Source organism: Bos indicus x Bos taurus, chromosome 5, assembly GCF_003369695.1.
Source record: "Bos indicus x Bos taurus breed Angus x Brahman F1 hybrid chromosome 5, Bos_hybrid_MaternalHap_v2.0, whole genome shotgun sequence".
NCBI lineage: Eukaryota > Metazoa > Chordata > Mammalia > Artiodactyla > Bovidae > Bos > Bos indicus x Bos taurus.
This window is the reverse complement of record NC_040080.1, coordinates 97,251,246-97,263,380: the sequence shown is the minus strand read 5'-3', so window position 1 is coordinate 97,263,380 and position 12,135 is coordinate 97,251,246. Positions and strand designations below refer to the sequence as shown.

The 12,135-nt window shown below is 41.7% G+C and overlaps 1 long non-coding RNA gene across 1 annotated transcript in view; it reads right to left on the bottom strand.

Annotated features, from left to right (window-relative positions):
- LOC113893282 overlaps window positions 1–12,135 on the bottom strand; it is a 299,963-nt gene that overhangs the window by 119,854 nt on the left and 167,974 nt on the right. The gene's annotated exons all lie outside the window — the stretch shown is intronic.

Below are 12,135 nucleotides of genomic sequence, written 5' to 3'. Positions count from 1 at the left end.
CTACATGAGATGATGAATGTTCACTAAGTTTACTATGGTAATCATTTTATGATGTGCGTAAGTTATTTCACTGAACATCTTAAATTTATACAATTCTATATGTCAATTATATCTCAATAAAACCGAAAGAAAAAATTAAAAAATGAAAAATATTATATTAGAAAATTTAAAGTCTAAAAATCCCAGTACAAAGATACCCTTCTGCAAACATTGTTCAAATTTAATGAAGTGATTTTGATGTATGTCTGGAAAGTTAGAAGGGAAATTTCATCAATGAAGGTGGCGTTTGAGCCATTGTTGTCCATTTTTCACAAAAGGAAAGCACTCTAGTGCAACAGCATACCTGGGGCGCTAGCAGTAACCACGCATGCCTTGAAAACAGGGCAAGGCCAGGGTCCTCAGCCTCTAGGGCACTACAGGCTCTTGGGAAGGGTCTTCTCTCCATGTGCTCAAGACTGGTCTAAGAACCAACAAAGACTTTGTTTTCACGGGATGTCTATGCACCTTTTCTTCAAATATATATAGACTGGTTGTGATTAGTCAAATACAATTCAGTTCAGTTCAGTCGTTCAGTCACGTCTGACTCCTTGCCACCCCATGGACTGCAGCACGCCAGGCTTCCCTGTCCATCACCAACTCTCAGAGCCTGCTCAAACTCATGTCCATCAAGTCACTGATGCCATCCAACCATCTCATCCTCTGTTGTCCCCTTCTCCTCTTGCCTTCAATCTTTCTCAGCATCAGGGTCTTTTCCAATGAGTCAGTTCTTCGCATCAGGTAGCCAAATGTATTAATTTTATTTTTATATATGCATTAATAAAATATAAATTCATTTTTAAACAAATTCAAAATCAGTCTGATTTTTAATATATAATTCTTTGTCTTTTTTTTAGCACTGACCATCACAGAGTTATTTGTATTCATCTACTTGCTTGAATTAGTCCCTTTTCCTTGATCTCTCTACTATATGCTGTGCTGTGTTGTGCTGTGCTTTGTCATTCAATTGTGTCCGACTCTTCGTGACCCCATGGACTGTAGACTGCCAGGCTCCTCTGTCGATGGAATTCTCCAGGCAAGAATACTAGAGTGGGTTGCCATGCCCTCTGCCGGGGGATCTGCCCAACCCAGGGATCAAACCCAGGTCTCTTGCATTGCAGGCAGATTCTTTACTGTCTGAGCCACAAGGGAAGCCCAAGAATACTGGAGTGGGTAGCCTATCCCTTCTCCAGGGGATCTTCCTGACCCAGGAGTCGAACCGGGTCTCCTGCATTGCAGGTGGCTTCTTTACCAGCTGAGCTACCAGGGAAGCCCCTCTCTTTTGTATACCGTGCCTATATTTTACAAGAGCAAAAGCCAAAATACAACAAATGTAATAGCTAGGAATGAGTTTAACAAGCCAATATTAAGACATCCAGACTGCCTTGTCTCTGGTACCTCTCATTCTGGCAAACACTATTTCTTCAGTCACTTACTATCATTTCTGATGACTCAATTATTTTTTTAAATGAGTATCTGATTTTATTTGTATGTGTTTTTGAGACATAACTGATATATAACATTATGTTCATTTTAGGTGTACATAATGATATTTGTATATATTACAAAATGATTACCACAATAAATCTAGTTAACAGCCATCCCCACACATCATTACAAATATTTTTTCTAGCGATGAGACTTTTAAGATTTACTCTCTCTTGTCTATGGGGTCGCACAGAGTCGGAAACAACTGAAGTGACTTAGCAGTAGCAGTAGCAACTTTCACATATACAATTTGAAAGTTAACCATATGGGTTGACTGTTAACCATAGTCACCATGCTATACTCCACATCCCTAGGAATTATTTATCTTATGACTGGAAGTTTTTTACCTTTGACCCTTTTCACCCATTTTACTCACCTCTCATCCTCGGCCTCAGGCAACCACTCAACATATATTTCTTAATCAGTTAATTCTAAAATTACAAATCTCTCAGCTAGAAGCCACACATTTTTAATATTTAGCTTTTTGCCTTTAAAAAGTAAAAGTGAAAGTCACTCAGTTGTGTCCAACTCTTTGCAACCCCATGGACTATACAGTCCATGGAATTCTCTAGGCCAGGATACTGGAGTGGGTAGCCTTTCCCTTCTCCAGGGGATCTTTCCAACCCAGGGATCTAACCCAGGTCTCCCGCATTCCAGTCAGATTCTTTCCCATCTGAGCCACAAGAGAAGCCCAGGCTTCTGCTAAATTCATTCATTCTAGAAATTAATGGGACATTGATGCATGTCAGTAATTTAAAGTTCTCAGCTAAAACTGAAGAGAGGAATCAAGTCTATGATAAAAAACATTTGAGTTGGTGACTATTTATTTATGTTGTTCCTGAAGGACTAGGGGTGGCTTACAAAGATGCAATTATGCAATTACAAAGAAGAAAGATACATTCAGCAATATACAAGCCATCAAACATAAGTTGAAGAAAAGAAGACAAAGAAAATGGGATAGAAAATGAGTTGCGGTGGTGAGATTAGGACTTGAAAGGTGGGCTGTGAAATCCTACAGGCCTCCAAGAGCTGAAAGGCCAGTCCAGGCTCTGCCCTTTGTAAGCAGCCAAAGGAAAAAGGAAACCATCAGTAAGCACATAATTTATATTATTTGTTTGATAAAAACACAAGGGTTTCTCACAAGAAGCCCAACTCTTTCAACTGGTGAGATGACCAGCTTCAAGAAAGGGCAACATCCCCAAAGCATACTTGTTGCAAATAAATAAAAAAGTTAGTTTTAGTCCATGTCCTCGGGCCAAAATTCATCGGTAATTAATTTGTCACAGCCTTTCCAACACTTAGTAATGTCTGACTCTTTGTGCCCCCATGGACTGTAGCCTGGCTCCTCTGTCCATGGGTTTCTCCAGGCAAGAATACTAGAGTGGGTTGCCATGCCCTCCTCCAGAGGATCTTCCCAGCCCAGGGATCGAACCCAGGTCTCCTGCATTGCAAGTGGATTCTTTACCATCTGAGCCACCAGGGAAGCCCAACACTTAGTGTGAATTATCTTTGCCGTCTTCTCTATGTAGGGAAACAGGCAGAGCAGTTTGCTCCCAGTGCATACCAACTCAATTACTGAATTAAAAACAGAAATAATTTGTCCTAGAGAGGTGAAACTCTCAGTCCCACCTTACTTTCAGATGGGCAGTTCTCAGATTTTGATCTGTAAATGGCCTCAAGAATTTCCTAATGAACTTTTACCCTGTTCATTTTCTCTAAATGGCCTCAAGAGTTTCCAATGGTGAGCTTTTACCCAGTTCACTTTCTCTTACATCCTCCCACTGTGGTCTTCTCCACCCTAACTCAGCTTTGGTCACTCGGAGTACTCATATAGCACTTCCTCGTGTGCCATACGGAAATTATAATTGTGAAATTAAATGAATGAATACAGCTAAACTGTTTGACTGGACTGTGACTGATACACTTTGTGCTTCAACTTCTTGGTCTGCTAGAAGGAAATTATAATTGCACCTCAGGGGGTTGTTGTGAAACTAAATGAGTGAATGTATTTAAAATGCTCAGAACAGAGCCTGGCACATGGTAAGTGTCAGCTGCTCTGGAACACACAGCCAAGGTGCCAAAATCCCTTTCAAGGACCTCAGGGAAGAGACCCCAAGGCTTTAAAGATTGAGCAGGTGTAAACCAGCTAGAGAGAAGGGGGAGAGTGCTCCAGGCAAAGGGATCAGGCAGCTCAGAGGCTGAGAGGTGAAAGAGAGCAGATGTCTTTCCAAAAGCCAGAAAAGGGAAGATGTTCAGAAAGACTAGATCATGTGGACAACACAAGGGGAGGAGAGGGAGTATGGGGAGAAGGATGAGGCTGGAGAGAACAGAGCCCAGGGTGGGGCTTTAAAGACATGCTGCGTGCGAGCTTAGTCTCTCAGTCAGTTCAGTTCAGTCACTCAGTTGTGTCTGACTCTTTGCAACCTCATGAATCGCAGCACGCCAGGCCTCCCTGTCCATCACCAATTCCTGGAGTTCACTCAAACTCATGTCCATCGAGTCGGTGATGCCATCCAGCCATCTCATCCATTCCCTTCTCCTCCTGCCCCCAATCCCTCCCAGCATCAGAGTCTTTTCCAATGAGTCAACTCTTCACATGAGGTGGCCAAAGTATTGGAGTTTCAGCTTTAGCATCAGTCCTTCCAGTGAACACCCAGGACTGATCTCCTTTAGAATGGACTGGTTAGATCTCCTTGCAGTCCAAGGGACTCTCAAGAGTCTTCTCCAACACCACAGTTCAAAAGCATCAATTCTTCGGCGCTCAGCTTTCTTCACAGTCCAACTCTCACATCCATACATGACCACAGGAAAAACCATAGTCTTGACTAGATGGACCTTTGTTGGCAAAGTAATGTCTCTGCTTTTCAATATGCTATCTAGGTTGGTCATAACTTTCCTTCCAAGGAGTAAGTGCCTTTTAATTTCATGGCTGCAATCACCATCTGCAGTGATTTTGGAGCCCAGAAAAATAAAGTCTGACACTGTTTCCACTGTTTCCCCATCTATTTCCCATGAAGTGATGGGACCAGATGCCATGATCTTCATTTTCTGAATGTTGAGCTTCAGCCAACTTTTTCACTCTCCTCTTTCGCTTTCATCAAGAGGCTTTTTAGTTCCTCTTCACTTTCTGCCATAAGGGTGGTATCATTTGCATATCTGAGGTTATTGATGTTTCTCCCGGCAATCTTGATTCCAGCTTGTGCTTCTTCCAGCCCAGCGTTTCTCATGATGTACTCTGCATAGAAGTTAAATAAGCAGGGTGACAATATACAGCCTTGACGTACTCCGTTTCCTATTTGGAACCAGTCTGTTGTTCCATATCCAGTTCTAACTGTTGCTTCCTGACCTGCATATAGGTTTCTGAAGAGGCAGGTCAGGTGGTCTGGTATTCCCATCTCTTTCAGAATTTTCCACAGCTTACTGTGATCCACAAAGTCAAAGGCTTTGGCATAGTCAATAAAGCAGAAATAGATGTTTTTCTGGAACTCTCTTGCTTTTTCGATGATCCAGTGGATGTTGGCAATTTGATCTCTGGTTCCTCTGCCTTTTCTAAATCCAGCTTGAACATCTGGAAGTTCACGGTTCATGTATTGCTGAAACCTGGCTTGGAGAATTTTGAGCATTACTTCACTAACGTGTGAGATGAGTGCTGGCTGTTCATTGGAAGGACTGATGCTAAAGCTGAAACTCCAGTACTTTGGCCACCTCATGTGAAGAGTTGACTCATTGGAAAAGACTCTGATGCTGGGAGGGATTGGGGGAAGGAGGAAAAGGGGACGACAGAGGATGAGATGGCTGGATGGCATCACCGACTCGATGGACATGAGTTTGAGTGAACTCCAGGAGTCGGTGATGGACAGGAACGCCTGGCTTGCTGTGATTCATGGGGTCACAAAGAGTCAGACATGACTGAACTGAACTGAAATGAGTGCAATTGTGAGGTAGTCTGAGCATTCTTTGGCATTGCCTTTCTTTGGGATTGGAATGAAAACTGACCTTTTCCAGTCCTGCGGCCACTGCTGAGTTTTCCAAATTTGCTGGCATATGGAGTGCAGCACTTTTATAGCATCATCTTTCAGGATTTGAAATAGCTCAACTGGAATTCCATCACCTCCACTAGCTTTGTTCATAGTGATGCTTTCTAAGTCCTACTTGACTTTACATTCTAGGATGCCTGGCTCTAAGTGAGTGATCACACCATCATGATTATGTCATGTCCAATTCTTTGTAATCCCATGGACTCTAGCCCACCAGTTTCCTCTTTACATGGGATTTTCAAGTAAGATTACAGGAGTCAGTTGTCATTTCCTTCTCCAGGGGATCTTCCTGACCCAGGGGTCAAACCTGCATCACCTGTAATGCAGGCAGATTCTTTACCTGCTGAGCCATCAGGGAAACCCTAAGACATGTTGCTGCCACTAAGTCGCTTCAGTCATGTCCAACTCTGTGTGACCCCATAGATGGCAGCCCACCAGGCTCCCCTGTCCCTGGGATTCTCCAGGCAAGAACACTGGAGTGGGTTGCCATTTCCTTCTCCAATGCATGAAAGTGAAAAGTAAAAGTGAAGTCGCTCAGTTGTGTCCAACTCTTTACGACCCCATGGACTGTAGCCCAGCAGGCTCCTCCATCCATGGGATTTTCCAGGCAAGAATACTGGAGTGGGTTGCCATTTCTTTCTCCATAAGATATGTTGAAAAGTGTTAAATTAGTTAAACTCAAGAGTCTGTTAGACTGAGGTAGCTCTAAAGTTGGTTGATCTACACAAGCAAACCAAAAATCTAAGTTTGAAAATTTCTCAAGGTTAAGAAATCCAAACCTAAGGAGGACTACTCACAAACAGCCAGTAAGACTTTAAGCTGTGGTCAATGACAGAATCTCCTTTCCTTGCTTCCACACTTTCACAATAGGTCTTTCCCCTGGCTCCTGTCCGCAGAGCACTCCTAACCACTTCTGGTTTGGAATGGCCCAATTCAAATTGATTTTTTTCTCAAATAAACTCTAAAACTCTTTAATATGCCTCACTTTATCCTTTAACAGGAGTTTAGGCTTTGACCTAGGACGGTAGGATACAATTCAAGCATTTTATTTAGCAGAGTGGCAACACTTAATTTATGTTTCAGAGATTTCTTTTGTTGCAACATGGGACGTATATGGGGTGGGAAGGAGAAAAGAAAGAAAGGCAGAAAGGGCCATTAGGCCATTGCATATGTCCAGGAAAGTGGCAATATCTTGGACTAAGGTGGTGACAGTAAGGACGAAGAGAAACAGAAATTTATTCTGGAGGCAAAAATGATAGGTGTGGCACTGGACTACATATGGGAGGCCAGCAAGAACGAGGCTTCAGAAATGATTGCCTGGGGGCCTTCCCTGGTAGTCCAGTGGTTGAGACTTCACCTTCCCGTGCAGGGCGTGTGGGTCTGATCCCTGATGAGGTTGCTAAGATCCCACATACCTGGGGACCAGAAAGACAAAACATAAAACCACCAATATTATAACAAATTCAATAAAGAATTTTTTTTTTTTAATACAGGAAAAAAAATGCTGCACAGGTTTCTGACCTGGGTAAATGTTCCACAGCAAGCAGAAGGCAGAGTCATTCAAAGTGTAGGCTCCGGGGACTTCCCTGGTAGTCCAGTGATCAAGACTCCGTGTTGCCACTGCAGGGGGCACGAGTTCAATCCCTGGTTGATGAGCTAAGATCCTGCAGGCCACTCAGCCAACACAAAGCAAACAAAAAGTGTGGCCCTGTCTACCCAGTCTACATTCAAACCCCAGCTCTACTCATGATGAACTCTTGAACCTGGGGCAAAGCACTGGATTACTTTTTACTTCTGATATGTGAAATGGCAACAATAGCTGTACCTTCTGTATCAGGCTCTTCAAAGGTGAAATGAGGTAAAGTGCATTAAATGCTTGGAACCAACCGAGCCTGGAATACCGTGAGCAGAGTCAACCTTGTCCCAGAGACAAGGATCTTGGAGGAAAACACAGATGGGGTGGGAGCACTGTGAACTCAGATCAAATATGTTGAGTTTGAGACATCTAAGGAAGCAGAGAAAGAGGCCTGGGCTAGAGACGTATATTTAATTTTAGACCCATCACAACATGACAACTGGAGCCATGAGAATGGACAAGGTTGTCCAAAGACTGTAGGTAAAGACTGAGAACAGATAAAAGATACGGTAAACCCAAGGGATGTCAACATTTAAGTTGCCAGTTTTGGGAAGAGAGGCTAAGGAAGAAAGCAGAGAAAAGCAGTCAGAAAAGTCAGAAGGGAGCCTGAAGTGGCTCATTGTGAGGGGAGAACAAAGACTGTAAGAATAGCAGGAGCTGGATTGAGTTATTGATGTGACTTCAGCTCTCCCCTCATCATCCTCTCCAGCCAGGGGCCTTGTGACATGGCAGCAAGAAGCTTGTCTGAATTGACATGTAAAAGAGCAAACATCAGAATCCATGTCTGATCTTCTGTGCTGATCCAGAAGCAGCTGGAACTCACCTTGGTGACTGGAAATGACCAAGCCCAATTTCTGATCTTTTCCATCAGGTGACAAACTAGATAGTGGGTATTCCTTCTGGACTTCAAACAGCTGCTATAATTGAGAACTTACATGAGTCTGATTATCTACCTTCTTTTGCATAGAAGGCCATTTGTAGGTTCCTCATTTCCTTTCTAAGGTCCAAAAAACCTTTTGAGTAATTGTGATCTCAGATTTTTCTTTTCTGTTAAAGAGTATGATTCAATAAGGTTGTTCCATGTGCTGTATTTATTAGAATCCCAAGACCCACCCAAGACTTGACTCCCAGGATTCTGATGGCAATGCCAGCATTCTGTTGGCCCAAGGAAAGTCTTTGCTAGAGGACACAGGGAGGATTACTCTGATTCAAAGACAAAATGTTGTGAAACTGCTTTATATTCTGTCTAGCACAAGCAAGGAGGAGCTGTTATTATTATAATCATCATTAGAGCCTTCTACTACACAGGTTTGGGAAGTGGTAAGAAAAGCAGAATATCTCTCTCTTGAGTTTGACTACCCCCAAACTTGCATTAACACTAATTGGAGCAAAGTTTAGCGCTAAGCTCGCTGTAGCACTTTCATACAGTAGTTGCCTATGCATTTGGAATGACACAATAATCTCTTACTCTAGGAAAAAAGTTACTCTGGCAACATGAACCTTATAGCTTAAGATGAACTGGTTCCATTTCTCATTCCTCCATTCTCAAGGTTAATTGGGTTACTAAACTCCCACAAACTAAAAAGAAAGCACTGGAGTCCAGACCAGCCTGGAAGGGACATGGAGTAAAACGAGAATTGAGGTTGACCAGTCCAATGGCAACCCACTCCAGTACTCTTGCCTGGAAAATCTCATGGGCGGAGGAGCCTGGTGGGCTGCAGCCCATGGGGTTGCAAAGAGTTGGACACGACTGAGCGACTTCACTTTCACTTTTCACTTTCATGTATTGGAGAAGGAAATGGCAACCCACTCCAGTGTTCTTGCCTGGAGAATCCCAGGGGCAGCGGAGCCTGGTGGGCTGCCGTCTATGGGGTCACACAGAGTCAGACACGACTGAAGCAACTTAGCAACAGCAGCAGCAGTTGGATATCAAATGTGATCCCACTTGTCAACATGTGACCAATGAAAAGGGGGCACACATGTTTTTAAATTAATCTCCATGAAAAACAAGATGTATTAGCATAATGGCTGTTTTATGTAGCAATAACATAGATGGCAATCCACTCTCATAAAATATTTGTATTAAAATTAGGAAATGGTAGCACATTCAAACATAAGAGCTAATGGAAGCCTAAATATAGATTATATCCCATCTGGCTGCCAAGAGCCTTCCTCCACACATTAACCAGAGGACCAAGCAGAGAAGGAAACTAGCTTTTAAAAATGCAAAAGAGAAAGAGATTTTATCTGAAAACATCAAGTCATAGGATGTGAAGAGTTATCTGTTTCATGGACTATTTATGAGTCAGATGTTAATTCTGATGCTGTCTTCAAATGCATGGAGAGAAAAGACAGATTTTTCTCCTTTTAAGCTTGAAAGAGGCTGGTTGAGGCAGGTAGCTCACAGCTGGTAAGTGGCATTCAGTTATTTAAAATAATTTTTATCTGGCTTTGACATTCCCTGCATTTGCACAATAAACAGACCTGCTGTTTCTATCCCTCCATTTTAACTACTAGCCTCATGGGACCATGTCCCTGTAGCGTTTTATAAGAGCTATGTTTTGCACTAACTGAACAACGAGTCTGTGTTTACAAAACAAAAGTATTTTTTTCCAGTTTCAGATTTGCTTATTAACAAAATAGATATTTCTCAAGCCAAAATTTCCCCTTTGTTTATGGTTGGAAATCTTGATCCAAGTGAAAAAAGCAAAATCTACTGATGAGTACAGAAATTTACCACCATGCAGAAATCTCTCTTTTCAACAATCCTGTGGTGTACAACCCACATGCTAATCATGTAGTCATAGAAAGTCAACAATGGCTATTTGCAGTCAATGCAATTCCTCTACCTAGGAGGTTTTTGTGAAATAAATAGATCAGAGAGTCTTGCAAAATGTGTATTTATCTTTGACCCTTTACATTTTTCAGAATTTGTTTGGAGTATTGAGGAATGCTATCTTGAGTGTATTGGTTTGTTTTTGTACTCTGATGAAACTCTAATGAAAAACAGGGACTGTGAACAGGATGAAAAAAGTTTAATCCAGGCCCTGGGTTGATAGGGAAAATCATCTCTGGGCTAGGGCCAGGAGTGCTTTGGTTCTCCTTATGGGAATCTGCAGAGAAGTTCTAACTCCCAAATATTGGTCAGATTTGCAGACCCACCTGCTTAAAACACTCCAGTGGCTCTTATTATTAAATAAAACTTCTTACCTTGGCCAAGAAAACCCTATAGAGTCTGGCTCCTGCTCAGACCTTAACAGTCCTCTTAGGGGCAGAATTATGTCCCTCCAAAATTTACATATTGACATCCTAACTTCAATACCTCAAAATGTGACTGTATTTGGAGATAGGGTATTGAAAGAAGTAATTAAGGTAAAATGGGGATGATATGAGTGGGCCCTAATCCAATGTGATAGTTGTCTTTAAAATAAGAAGCAATTAAAATACAGATATGCACAAAGGAAAGACCATGTGAAGACAGGGAAAGCTGGTCATCTAGAAAGCACTGAGAGGGGCCTGTGAAGAAATCAACAATGCTGACACATTGATCTTGGACTTCTAACTTCCAGAAACATGAGAAAACAAATTTCAGTTGTTTAAGCCACCCAGGCTGTGGTTCTTTGCTACAGAAGCCCTAACATACTAATACAAGTCCACTCAGTCACTCTGAAATTCAGCCATCCTTGCCTTCTCCCTGTTTCTTTAAATTGCCTGGCTGGTTCCCACTGTAGGTTCTTGGCACTAGCTGTGCCTGTCACCGGATCTTTGCATGGCTGGTCCTTCTTGGTTTGAGGTCTTAAACTAAATATCACATCCTCAAAAACTAGATAATCTAGACTAGGTCCCCTGTTCCCCATTTTCTATGTCTTTACCCTTTAAAAAATTGCCATCATAGAACTTATTACCACCTGCTTTTCTTGTTAACTTACATACTTTCTTATCCCCCAGTGAGCTCTCTGAGGACAGATACAAGATGTTTATCTTGTTCACTATGTATCCCAAGTCTTAGAACAGAGCCCACAGTTGGTAGGAGATGCAGGAAGTATTTATTGAATGACAAATGTTTGAATGAATGAATATCAATTGAAAAACATTTTAAATTTAAAATTTTATAATCAATTAATTACTATGAAATGACTGCCACAAGGTAAAGATAATTAGATTTGGTTGAATGAAGCAGATTAGACTGAACTCAACTGAATTAGGCAAATGGAAAACAATTTATAGAATTCAATTTTAAAATTTTATTCTGTCTGTGATCTAGTCTTGATGAAGAAGGCCCTATTTCTCAAAAAATAAAGCAAAGGGGGATGCATAGGGTCTATTAGAAGCCTTTCTGGAGATAAGTTTCATCTGGAGAGGACAATTAGGAGAAAGGGTATCAGGGAGATTACCATCCAGTGTATTTCCTTTTTGTACTGTTCAAAACTTTTGCCAATGCAGCTAACATTTAGAAAGAATTTTTACAAATGACAAAGCAAAGAATTGTGCATTCTTGCCTTGAGGATGTGGATGAAACTCTGACCATTTCCCCATCTTCCCTAAATACACCACCATTTCTTACTTCTGCCCCTTTGTTCTTGCTGACAATGCTTGGAGGACATTATCTTCTGCCCCCATCTCTTCTGCAAGTTCTCCTGCAAAATCCAGAATCTCTTTTACATTCCTGTGGTAGGTGGATTACTCCGAATTAAAATTTTTTGCTTAGCACATCTTAACTTGAGCTTCATGAAGGTAGAGACTTGGTCCTACTTGTGTTAGTAATCACATGATATTTAGTCCATGAAAGGGTTCCATAAATACTTGACTACATAAATATGTAGAGTTTAACTCTTCCCTAAGAATCTCAGATAACCTGTCCAACTCTTTACTCCTTTCTGAGCTCCTCTTAGTTATTATCTGCTCTTTCAGATCTAAGACTTGATACCTTACAGCATA